Source organism: Sarcophilus harrisii, chromosome 4, assembly GCF_902635505.1.
Source record: "Sarcophilus harrisii chromosome 4, mSarHar1.11, whole genome shotgun sequence".
Classification (NCBI taxonomy): domain Eukaryota; kingdom Metazoa; phylum Chordata; class Mammalia; order Dasyuromorphia; family Dasyuridae; genus Sarcophilus; species Sarcophilus harrisii.
Genome location: NC_045429.1, coordinates 281,336,033 through 281,349,924, shown reverse-complemented (window position 1 = coordinate 281,349,924; position 13,892 = coordinate 281,336,033).

The following is a 13,892-nucleotide window of genomic DNA, read 5'->3' as shown; positions in this document are numbered from 1 at the left end:
CAATTTGCTCAGAATCACACGGCTAGTAAGGATTGAGTCTGGATTTGAATTCAGGTCTTATACCCCCACATATATTCCATACCATTTTGAACAGTCTCGACTTTCCTAGTCTATTTTCATTCATTCTTTATTCAATAAATACTTGTGGGTGCTTGATATTATGTGTGGTATGATGGTGCAAGGATAAACCCTACTTCTTAGAGTCAATTTAAAGTATTGAGCCTGGAAGACTGGGAAGATAATGGTTACAGAGGTTAGGGAAAGGAAGGAAGGGAAGGATGCACATGTTCAACTTGGGACAAATCATGTTTGAGGTTGGTAGGACATATCTAGCAGGCATTTGGAAATATGGAACTGGTGTTATTGGGAGGAGTAAGATATAGATTTGGATACAAAGTTTTGAAGATATAGATGACTAGATAAAGTCATCTCCCATAGAGAAGAATTATGCTGGTCCTTTTTATTTTTCAAACATCTCCTCTTCCTGCCCACTGCCTTCGGTGCCCACTCCAGTTACTCTCTGCTTAGTAAACTAATGCCAAAGAGCTAAAAGTTGTTAATAGATGCTCCCTCCCAAGAGTATGTACATTTTAAAAGACTTGGAGAGCATGGCTAAAATCTGAGATGAGATTCAAACCCACCTCTTCCTGACCCCAAAATCTACTGTTCTTTCTATTTCTAACTGCACATGGTTGCAATGTGCACTATCTCTGGCTTTACATCTGCTGATGGGCAGCTGGGCTTTTCTCACTCTCCTGCACCTGGAGTAGATTTGGTGAGAACCAATCCAGGGAAAGTTCAGTTGCCAGTAGGAGAGAGAATTTTGGAAGAGGAAAGGAGCTGGGCTGCTTCTGGGATAGCTTGAACTGAGCTGCCTGGTCCGACTTCTTGGAATTTTAGGCTTGGAAATACTGGATCAGGGGTCCTCAAACTACGGCCCGCGGGCCAGATGCAGCAGCTGAGGACGATTATCCCCCTCACCCAGGGTTATGACGTTTCTTTATTTAAAGGCCCACAAAACAAAGTTTTTGTTTTTACTATAGTCCGGCCCTCCAACAGTCTGAGGGACAGTGAACTGGCCCCCTATTTAAAAAGTTTGAGGACCCCTGTACTGGATCATCTCCTTCTGCTCCAGGTGCTCAAGAACCTTCATTTCCCCTGCCTTTAAGTTTCGCTTTTATTCATTGTCTCTTATCTATATTGATATTCTCCCTTCACTGATAGGTCCATCTTTCTGTAGTTTCCACTTAACTTGAGTTCTTCTTCCTTATTTTTCACTCCTTTATTAAACAAAGGTCCCTGTTGTCATATTATCACTGAGGACAAGAGAAAAATGGTCCTGTGGGTATAGGCAGCTCTTCTGTTGTCCAGTTATGGGATAGAGAAAAAAGGAAAAGGCAAAATTCCCAGAAATGTGATAACCAGGGGGAAAAATGAAAACAAGTTCCTCCTTGCTTTGGCATTAGCTGCAGTGTCCAACGTGCTCACAGTGATAATATTCCTATGTTCATTTCAAATGATGAGAATGCTTTGTATTAAATAAATGTAAATGAGGACACTTTTCACTGATCCCTTCCAGCCCCACAGAAAACCAGAGATGGAAGGAATCTGGAGAGATCATCTCATTCGTTACATTTTTTTAAAAAATGATTTTTATTGATATCTTCTGGGAGATTTCTTTTTGCTGTTGTTGATTTTTCACATTTTTCAGTTGTGTCCAATTCTTTGTGAACCCATTTGGGGTCTTCCTGGCAAGGACACTGGGGTGGTTGATTTGCCCAGGGTCACATAGCTAGTGAGTGTCTGAGACAGCATCTGAACTCATGGAGAGGAATCTTCCTGACTTCAAGCCCAGATATATGAACAATCCCAGTTGAGGGACAGCGAGGACAAGGATTTCCCTTGTCCTATTTTGATTTTCTTTTCAATTTTATTTATTTGCTTCTTCTTGTCATCTCACTTTCATTTTCTCTTCAATCTTTTCATCTCACTTTTCTATTCATTCCTCTTTCTCTGCCTTTCTGACATAATCAAATGAAAATGTGGGTGTAACAGCACAGAGTTGAAAGTCCTGAGCTGACTCTGCCCATCTCTGCCATCAATCAGTAGTATAATCTTGGGCTACTTTTTAAAATATTCTAAACATCAATTTTCTTCCAAAATATTTAAATTTATTTTTTGATGCATTATATGTTCTCCCTTCCTTCTCCCTAAAGAGAAGGTCACTATTTGATGCAAATTTATAAATATATGTAAAACTATACTATACATCTATTTATTGGAAGGTATCTATACTATACATCTATTTATTGGAAGGTATATATCTGGAGGTATATTCTTTCATAGGCTTTGAGTACTCAGAATAACTTATTTACGTATTGCTGTTACTATATATAATGTTCTGGGATCTACTCACTTCACTTTTAATGATTTCAAGCAAGCCCTTCTATGTTTTTCTAATATCAACCAGCTTATCACTTTTTACAATATGTTAATAAACAATTACTTGATGGACTTCCCCTCAAGTTCCAGGTTTTTTTCTCCACAAAGAGAACTGCTACAAATATTTTAAACATATAGGCTCTTTTCCTTTTTCCCTGACTGCCTTGGGAAACAGTCCCAATAGTGGTATTACTGGGTCAAAGGAAATACACATTTATAACTCTTTAGGCATAATTCCAGATTGCTCTTCAAATGGTTATGTCAGTTTACAACTCAATCAGCAGTATATTAATATCCCAACTTTTCCACATTCTCTTCAACATTTGTTATTTTCCCCTTTAATCATTTTAGTCAATCTGATAGGTATGAGATGGTATTTCAAAGTTGTTTTAATTTGCATTTCTCTAATCAATAATGATTTAGAGCATTTTTTCATATACTCAGATATATAATTTTGATTTTCCCGTTGAAAAACTGCCTGTTTGGAAAACTTGGAAAGACTAACATGAACTAATGACATTATACACAGAAATAGCAACATTATTTGATAAAGAACTGTGAATGATTTAGCTATTCTCAGCGATAAGAAAACCCCAAAAGACTATTGAGGAAGCATACTTTCTGCCTCCAGAAAAAGAACTGATATTGACTGAATATAAACTGTAACAAGCTATTTTTCACTTTCTTTCTCTCATTTTTTTCCTTTTGTTTAAGGCTTCTTATGTAAAATGACTAATATGAAAATGTTTTACATAATTGAAAATCTGATATATATCTGATTGTTTACCCTCTAAAGGAGGAGGGGGGAAAGGGGAGAAATAGAATTTGGGAATAAAAGCTTTATTTTTTAAATAAGTCTTTATTTACAGGTTATATGTATGGGTAATTTTACAGCATTGACCATTGCCAAACCTTTTGTTCCAATTTTTCCCCTCCTTCCCCCCACCCTCTCCCCTAGATGGCAGGATGACCAGTAGATGTTAAATATATCAAAATATAAATTAGATACACAATAAGTATACATGACCAAACTGTTATTTTGCTGTACAAAAAGAATCGGACTCTGAAATATTGTACAATTAGCCTGTGTAGGAAATCCAAAATGCAGGTGGGCAAAAATATAGGGATTGGGAATTCAATGTAATGGTTCTTAGTCATCTCCCAAAGTTCTTTCACTGGGCGTAGCTGGTTCAGTTCATTACTGCTCTATTGGAACTGATTTGGTTCATCTCATTGCTGAAGATGGCCAGGTCCATCAGAATTGATCATCATATAGTATTGTTGTTGAAGTATATAATGATCTCCTGACCCTGTTCGTTTCACTCAGCATCAGTTCGTGTAAGTCTCTCCAGGCCTTTCTGAAATCAGACTGTTGGTCACTTCTTACCGAACAATAATAGGGAATAAAAACTTTAAATAAAAATGTTTGGAAAATTTTAACTTGTTGTTCTATACTTTATCCATTTATTAGTTGGGGAATGATTCATATTCTTATAAATTTGACAAAATTCTCTATTTACTTGAGATACTAGGTCTTTATCCAAGAAACTGTCTATAAAATTTTTCCCTCAGTTTTTTGCTTTACAATATTAGCTACATTAGTTTTATTTTTACAAATAATAAATTCAACAAAAATTTGCTGAATTTTCAAGGAAAAAACCAAGAGAGAATAAATCAAAAAATTTTCTTCAAAAGAACTGCAAAATGCACAAATTCTCTAGATGTTAACCCATGAAGCTACAAACAGGACATGTAAATACAAACACACATACATATATCTTATACAACTTTTGCATGAATAAAATAAATGCCACTAGGATAAGAAGGAAAAATACTTGCTTGGACTATCTTTGATAAAAGTTTGCTATCCACAGGATATAGAAAACTGATACAAATATATCAGACCAATAGTTATTTCTCGATTGATAATGGTCAAAGTATATGAATGGTTTTTAGAAGAATACAAATTAAAAACTATATTTTTAAATGTTCCAGATCACTAATGATAAAAGAAATGCAAATTAAAATAACTCTGAGATTTTACCTCAAACTGACAAAGATGATAAAGAGCAGAAATAGACAATGATGAAGAAACTGTAGGACTACATTATTATACTATGAAAGGAGTCATCAACTAGTTCCACAATTCTATAAAAAAATGTGGGAAAAATTACTAAAATATTCATACTCTACCTCATCTGCTACTTATCATGTGACTTAAATGAGTCAGGGATGGAAAATTTCCTTAGAAAACAAAATATTCATAGCATGACATTTTACATTAGCAGAATAACATGGAAACAAAGCAGGTATCAAAAAATGGACAAAACACATAGTGACATATGAAGGTAATGGAGTATTGCTGAGAAAATAATAAATGTGAAAAAGAATGAATATTTTCTAAATAGGAAAACTAGGAAAGGTTTATATCAACATACATAAAATGAAGCAAATAAGACATAAAGTACAATATACACAATGATCACAATCATTTAAATAGGAAAAAAACACATCATAATGCACCAGAATTCATATCAATGCAATAACCAAGTTTGATTCCAAAGGACTAATGATGAAACTTTTAGTCAAGAAGTGGTAGATTACAAGTGTGAAATCAGATAAGGTCAATGTGTTAGTTTGTTTTGCTTAATTATATTTCTTTAATACAAAGAATGAGTTTATTGGGAAATGGGGAGAGAGAGTAGGAAATTATGATAATTTTTAATAACCAATTTGTAGATTTTCTACATCCTGAACCAGACTTCTTTCTACAGTTATCTCCTACAAGGGACTATACAATTTCTGATTAAAGACCTCCAAAGATAGAGGAACCACAGGCTTCCATGGAACTCACTACACTTAAGACAGCTCTCATTGTTAAGAAAAAAAAAATCCTTAAATAATAGGGACATGTCTGAGGAGGACTACATTGCTCATAATGTTCTGAGCCTCAATGACAGGCCTGATTGAATTTCCCAGGATTTCAATTCCTGTGAGATTGTGTATCTGCAACACAGGGTGATAATGTCAGGAAGACAACAGAGATCCCTTAGAAAAGGAAAAAGAAGGAGCTTCATGGAGAGACTGCAATGCCAATGCCTAAAACAGCAATAGTTCTGGCATGTACCAACACCACAAAACAATGAAAGATAATGATGAGAACAGAGAAGAAGGATAAAGCAGCATCATATTAAACAGCCTTCATGCAAAGATACCTTCACTGGAAGCATCTTAATGTTATCTCTTCAGATGAGAGATAGAAGGGAAGAAGACAGAAAAAGAGAAGGACAGGAGATAGATGGGGAGAAAGGAGATTAAAAAAAGAAGAAAAGAAAAAGAAGGAAGAGGAGAAGGAGGAGGAGGAGAGGGAGAAGAAGGAGAAGAAGGAGGAAGAGGAGGAGAAGGAGGAGGAGGAGGACGGGAGGAGGAGGAGGAGGAAGAAGAAGAGGAGGAGGAGGAGAAGAAAGAAAAAGGGGAAAGGATAGGGAAAAAGAGACAGAACAAAGATAACTTTCCCTTTACTTTTTCAGAAAAGTAAGTCACAAGGTAGATCGTTTGCCTTATTTCTTTGTTAATTGTTTTAGTCCTGATTCAATATTTCGATTTTAAATGCATGCTCCTTGTTTAGTTTGCTGGTCTTGTACGAAACAGTTTAGATAATTTTAAAGCTCCTGTGCTGTTTTCGAATGGATGCTCAAACCAAATGGGGCACAATTATCATCCAACAAACTCCACAATGGACCTTCTTAGTAGGTCAATTGAATTCCAAGATGACTAGAACCAAGTCATACTTTCATTGAATCTACATCTGCCTTTCTGCAGATGTTCCTAGATCTGCCCTCTGGGGCTAAATCAAACAAGTCTAATCCTTCTTTCACATGACAAGGTTTCAACTACTTGGAGACAGCGATCATGTCCCCACTAAGTCTTCTCTTATCAAGGCTAAACACGCCTGGATTCTTCCACTGTTCCCCAAATGGCATGATTTCAGCTTTCCTCACCAGCCTGGCCAAGCATCCAGAGCAGTATTTTTTAACGTGGGAATGCTCAAACCATTTAACCTACGAATTAGAAGAGTGGCGTCCCGTGGGACTGGGGAGCTCTAGGGCCCCAGGCCATCACAAGAGAATGGGAATTGGCTCAGAGTGGGCATGGAAAAAAGTGAGAGTCTGAGCAACTTCTGGAAATTTATCTGTCCCTCCTCACTTGCTGGGGGGGCTTAATAAATGCTTTTAGACGAGCTACTTACCTCTGCCTCTTCTACAGCTGGGTGTTGGAGGGAGATGCTAGAAAACTTGCTGGATGCAATGACTTTTTCTCAGTCCTCATCCTCTCTGCAGCATTTGACCCTTTCTTCTGGATAGTGTCTCTTCTCTGGGTTTTCATTTTATTGTTTGGTGATATTTAATGCTTCATGACCCCCATTTGGAGTTTTTATAGTAAAGATCATGGAGTGATTTCCTTCTCCAGCTCATTTTGCTGAGACAAACAGGGTAAAAGTGACTTGCTCAGGATGATACAGTTAGGATCTGAAGCTAGATTTGAACTTGGGAGAATGGGTCTCTGACTCAAGGTCTGATGCTCTATCCAGTGCACCACCTAGCAGTACTTATTATATTTCTCTTTAAACCCACCTTCCCTGTTTCTGTTAAGGTTACCACCCTTCCTTCAATCACCAGGTTCACATCACAGGAGTTGTCTTCAACTCTTCACTCTTAGCAATGTTTATATCCAAACAATTGCCAAGTCTTAGCAATTCCATCTCCTGAAGACTTTCTATGTCCATTTCCCTCTCTCTTCTCATTAACCTCTACTTTATTTCAGCAATAGGTCCTTATCTCTTTTTGCCTGGACTTTTGCAACAGTCTCCTAATTGAAATCCCTGAATAAATGAAAAGGCATTTATTAAGTGCGAAGTTCATACAAAGCACTGTAAAAATGCTAACTATACAAATAGAGAAGGCATTTCTTCTTTAATGGAGCTTACATTCTAAGAGGGGAAAATAACACAGATAGGAGATTTCTGCAGAAAATCAGTTGGAAAGTTTCAGGATGTGGTCCTTAGAATGTGACAACAAAGCACGTGATAATTCATGTTCTTTAGCATCATTCCACTGATAAAAAATTTTTTTTTCTATTTCTGACACTGAACATTTGACAATGGCAGGGACTTGAGGGATGAGGTGAGAACTTTATCTTCCTGGAATTTGCTACTGAAGTAGGCTACAAAAGCAATAGATAATACCAGGTTTCATCTCTTCAACCCAAGCCTCTCCTCTCTCTAATCCCTCCTCCACATAGCTGCCCAACTTGATATTCTCAGAGCATAGATATGATCGCGTCACTCTCCTGCTCAAAAAGTTTGAGTGATTCCCTATTATCCGTAGGACATGGCATTCTAACCTGAGCTCCAAAAGAGACTTCAAGAGATCCGTGAACTTAGATGGGGTGAAATGACATTAAACATTCCCTTTTATAAAATTTAATTATAAGAAGAGGGTGGCCAAGTAGCCCACAACACACACAAAAGTAGTTAAGAACTCTTGCTCCATACTTTATTTACTTTGTTTTTCTTGTTCTCTCTTTGGTCTGTGTTTTCTTTTGCAACATAGCTAATCTGGAATTATATTTGCATGACTTCATATGTATAATCAATACAAAATTGTTTATCTTCTCAAGGTAGGGGAGATAGAAAAGAGGGAAATGATTTTTAAGACAAATGTTAAATTTTTTATATGTAATTGGAAAAACATTTAATAAAATAAATAAAATATATTTTTAAAACTGTTATTTTTTTATTAATATACAAAAGCCTCTGCCATTTAAAGCCTTCTGAAATCAGGTTCTGGCTAGTCTTTTCAGGCTGATTATACATCACTCCCTTCACAAACTCTGTAAGATCCTATTTGTTAATCTCTATAAATGATATCTCATTTCTTCTCTCTATAATTATGCTCAAAGTACTCCTGTATTCATGAATACTCTTCCTCTTCTTTAAGATTTAGCTCAAATGTCCCCTCCTTCAGTGTTTTCCTTTCCCCAATCACTGGTTATGACTTTATACATAGCTTCACTATAGCCAAGTGGTTGGGAGCTAGCTAGAAAGAATTGGGTTCAAGTCCTGCTTCTGGTAGTTTGTTTCTGAAGGCAACTGGCTGGAACAGTGGATTTGTTTTAGAATCCCTAGTACCTAGGAGAGTGACTTAATAAGTGTTTGGTAATTGATTGAATTTGGGGTAGGTTCTGCTTACATGGGTGCATGTGTGTATAGTTACACATTTGTATTATGAATTAAGGGAAGAGATGTGTTGACTGAGAATTTGTCAATGTGCCTGCATTAAGGTACAAAGGAGAACTGGGGAAGGGAAACATTATTCTCTTTTTTTGGAAGTTTTTTATTTTCAAAACATATGTAAGGATAATTTTTTCAACATTGACCCTTGTGTTCCAATTTCCCCCCTCCTCCCCTAAGATGGCATGTAATCCAATATATGTTAAACATGGCAAAATATATATTAAATCCAAAATAGGCGTACATATTTATACAATTATCTTTCTGCCCAAGAAAAGTCAGATCAAAAAAATGAGAAAGAAAATAAAATTCAAACACACCACAATAAAAAGAGTGAAATGCTATGTTGAAATCCAACCTCAGTTCCCACAGTTCTCTCTCTGGGTATAGATGGTTCTCTTCATCACAAGATCACTGGAACAGGCCTGAATCATCTCATTGTTGAAAAGAGCCACATCCATCAGAATTGATCATCTTACTTTAACATATTTAACATGTATTGGTCAATCTGCCATCTGGGGGAGGGGATGGGGGAAGGAAGGGAAAAATTGGAACAAAAGGTTTGGCAATTGTCAATGCTGTAAAATTACCCATGCATATAACTTGTATAAAAGTTATAATAAAAAAATTTAAAAAAAAAGAATTGATCATCTTATAATCTTCTTGTTGTCATGTATAATGATCTCCTGTTTTTCACTTCACTTAGTATCAATTCATATAAGTCTCTCCAGGCTTCTCTAAAATCATCCTGCTGATTGGAGAAAAGTTATTCTCAAGCAATAGGAACAGTAATGGCTTTTAGAGTTAGAAATTCTGGATTTTAATCCCAGCTCTGCAATTTTCTAGCTTGCCTTGGATAAATTACTTCATCTCCCTGCACCTATGTTTCTTCTGCAACACAGATATATTATGCTTGCATTACCTACCTCAAAGGACTTTAGAGAGGAAAGCACTTCATAAGCTTCAAAGACTGACAAAAGAAGTGAACCTTTATGACGTGGAAGAGATCCAGGAACTCTTCTACTACCTGCCAGGCTTCTTGGGCCTCTTGCTCAGCCTCTGCCTCTGCCTAGAATGTACACTCACACACACACACACACACACACACACACACACACACACACAGTAGACAGGAACAGTGTGCTGGAATGTGTGGAATCTGGGGAACATACTCAGTTGGAATGTGTGACAGACATAACCTGTTGAGGGTTGGAGAAGCTAAACTCTACCATACTCAAGCCCAGAAGCATCAATGCTCAACCTCTATCAAGGTAACTCCTTCCAAAGAGCTCACAATATATTTGTCATTAAGTAACAATAATAGCTAACATTTATATAGTTCTTAAATGCTTAAAAAACATTTTGATATATGTTAACTCATTTGAGCCTCATAACTGAGAAGTAGGTGCTATTATAACTCTCACTTTAGCATTGAAGAAGTTCAGGTTTGCAGAGGTTAAATGATGGTTTCAAAAAATTAAATTAAATTAAGGGTTGAGAAAGACTGGTAAGAAATGGAACAGAGAGGGAGAAGGGGGTAAATAATCTCACACAAAAGAGGTGTGGAAAAAGGAGCTCTTAACAATTCAGGGAAAGATAGAGAAGGGATAGAAGACAATACTTGAATTATACTCATAGTTATTGGTTCCAAGTATGAATAACATTGAGAGATTAAGGGATTTGCCTATGATCACACAGTTAGAAAGTGGATTCAAACTGGGGTCTTCCTGGCTCCAAATTCGGTGTTGTATTCAATTTTCTATCTAGTTTCCTCTATTATTATAAATATATAATTTAAATGGGATTATCAGTTATTATTATTACAATTAGGAATTATTATTGCAGAGGGATAAGAGATCATTGATTCATAAGATTTAGACCTGAAGTGGACTTTAGAGCTCAACAAGCTCAGCATCCTCATTTTATAGCTAGGTAATCTGAACCTCCTAAAAGAGAAGAGACTTGTTCTAAGTAGCAGCATCTTAAGTGAAAGCCCCCCAAGGTCATTTAGCTCAACCTGTACCTGAATAGGAATTTACTCTGTAAGACTCAAAATGAAGTAAGGAAAAGAAATTTGTCCAATGCCAAAGATGGCAGAGAGGGAAGGTCCCTACTCATGGGAGGAGCTCTGATGGAGCTGAGACCTCTCTAGTTATCATCAGTGAGGTAGAGGACCTGGACCAGAACATACTTGGCAATCACACAGTTTTATATCGTTAAACTAGTTAGAATGCATTAATAATAACAGCCTTAAAATAAAAAGAAACTAATTTTAAAAAAAAGATAAAAAGCAAGCTGAGAGATGAATTAGCAAGGAACATAATAGTACCATTTGGTTTTTTTGTTGACTATAAATGAATTTGGATTCACTCCAATTGAAATAGTAAATTTGAGTTGTATTCATTGGAACTGGGTTCAAATCCACACTGGGTAAATTGCTTCTATTTTTTTGAGTTTCATTTTTCTCCTCCATAAAACAAAGAGGTTGAATTAAATGGTCCCTAAGGTCCTTTCCAACTCTAAAACTTGTAATCCCATGATCCTATGTCAGTATATGAGGCTTAGATGGTTTTTAGCACCAAATGATGAAGCTGCCTCCTCCCCAGATGGCTGACTCTGGAAAGTGAACTCTAGCTAACAGCCTGCTACTGAAATAGAGAGAAAAAAGTAACTCCTCCTTTACATATCTGAGGATGTCAGCCAGGATAAATCTGGCATGTTCTCCCCACAGATCCTCTCTAAGCCCATCTCAGATATCTTGTATCCTCATCCTATTCCCAAACAGAGGTGTATTACAGTGATCTAGAGACAAGGAAAGAGAAGCAGGAGACTGAAGGGATTCAAAATGACAAAAGGGGAGTACATCACAACAACTCTGTAAAAATCAATGGAAAATAGCTACACAAAAATTTTCATAATAGTGCTACTATAATAACAGAAAATTAAAACAGTAATGTGCCTAAGAATTGGAAACAGCTAAATAAATTGTGGTAAATGAGTATAATGGGACATGACTATATAATAGAAAATTATGAATATTACGAATACAAAGAAATATGGGGAAATTTTTGTGAAATGAGGCAGAAAAAGGCAGACTCGAAAGACGTGTACATGTACATTCACTATGTAAAGGAAGAGGAACAACAAAACTCACACTAAATATAATGGATAACCACTGGTACTACCTTGTGAAAGTTCATGCTGATTGAAGTCTTTGTTTGATCAATCCCTTGTAAATAATAGTAACAGAAAGGTACTATTGCATGCACAACTAGTTTTACACATTGTTTTGCTTAATTGCTTTCAGGGTTTGGGGTTTGATTGGTTTTCTTTTATTTTTTTCTGGCTGTTTTTATTAAAATTCAATTACATAAAACTCACCACCACTATTTCCAAACCTCCTGAAGAGAAAAGAGAAGATTTGGAAGAGAGATGAAATTCCTTCTCTTTAGAAGAAGACAGGGAAGACAGATTTAGAGAGAGGTCTTTCTCTGCATATAGCTATGTGCACATGGTTATACAATGGGCTCACTATTCTATTTATTAAGTACCTACTGTGTGCAAGGCACTGGGGACATAAAAAGAAAAGAAAAGCAACTCTTCTCTCCAGACATAGGCTAGAAATTTTTGCTAGGCTCTCCTCTCACCAACTTATGGCAAAATTTCAAAGTACCTTCCTTCTCCACCTCTACCCTAAGTGTCCCAATGCCTAGTGCTCTCAGACTCTTTACTATCAACAAGAAAAATGATATGATATCCTCAGCTAGAGGATTGTATTCAGTATCACATTTGGGGGAAGACAGTTATAAGCTGGAAAGCATCGCAAAAGGGGAAAAAAAGATCCTTGAATTCATGTCATGTGAGGGTCTCTTGAAAGATTTGGGGATGCAATAAAAAAAAAAGACAAGCCATTTTTCAGTTGTGATTGAAGCTTTTCAACTCCACTTGGAGTTTTCTTGGCAAAGATACTGGAGTGGTTTAAGGAAACTGAGGCAGACAAGGTTAAGTGACTTGCCCAGGATCGAGTCTGAACATACAAAGTATATTATTGAACATACAAAGTTGAGTTTTCCTGATTCCAGGCCTGGCATTCCATCTACGTGCCATCTACCTATCCATAGGTAGAAAATTTTCTTTTTTGTGGATATAGAACAGTCTACAAGTATTTGAAGAGCAAATCTGCAAGAAGAATTACATTTATTCTGTTTCTCTCCAGAGGATAGAAGAACCAGAAACAATAGAAGTTGCAAAATGACAAATTTAGACTTTGCTGTCAAGAAAAACATCTTAACCAGTTATCAAGAAGTAGAAAAGCTGCCTTAGGGGACAGTAGGTTTATGTTCATTGGAGGGATTCAAATAAAGACTGTATGATCACTCATCAAATACTTGGAATTCTTTTCAGGTATGGGTTGAACTCAATGGCCATTAGGGTGCCTCCCAACTCTGAAATTCTATTATTTTGTGGTTCTAGCCTGAAATATTAAAAAAAAAAAACAGATTTGAGTTCCAGTTCCACTGTTTTTTTATTTTGCTGAGTTACTGTGGACAAGTCCTTTCATTAATCTAAGCCTGAAATGAGGATTAAAACACAAACATTACCAACTTCACAAGATTGTTGTGAGAAAAGTGCCTCTTTATAAACTGGAAAATGCTATAAAGATATGAACTAGTATATTACACATGACTATTGTAAACCTGGCCATGCCCTATCCCTGCCTACGAGATCCAAGCCAACTACCCCTTTTCCAACTCACTTCCAGCAGCCGGCACTACAGAATGCCTACTTCAGAAATGACCCAGAGTCCCCAGCATCTTTCCTATCCAAGCATCACCTGAACCAACTCCAGATCTGTAGAGGAAGCTCATCCCTCAATCCCACCTACTCTCTTACCCTAAATCTAGAAGTCCAGACCAGGTCTGTGTCGGGTTTTCTGTGCCCCCCACATGGATAGTGTACAGTTTGGCAACCTTTGCATTTTGTTTTTTTGTTTTTTCTTTTTACAACTCTCACTCATTTGGGGCAGAAAGGGATGGCAAGTTTGCTCATGTCCCACAGCCCTACAAACATAATTGGTGGCGGCAGGCAAAACTGTGGAGGGGGAGGGGTTTGTGGCTGGAATGGAAGAGGGAGGGAATTATAGAATCTTGAAGCTGGA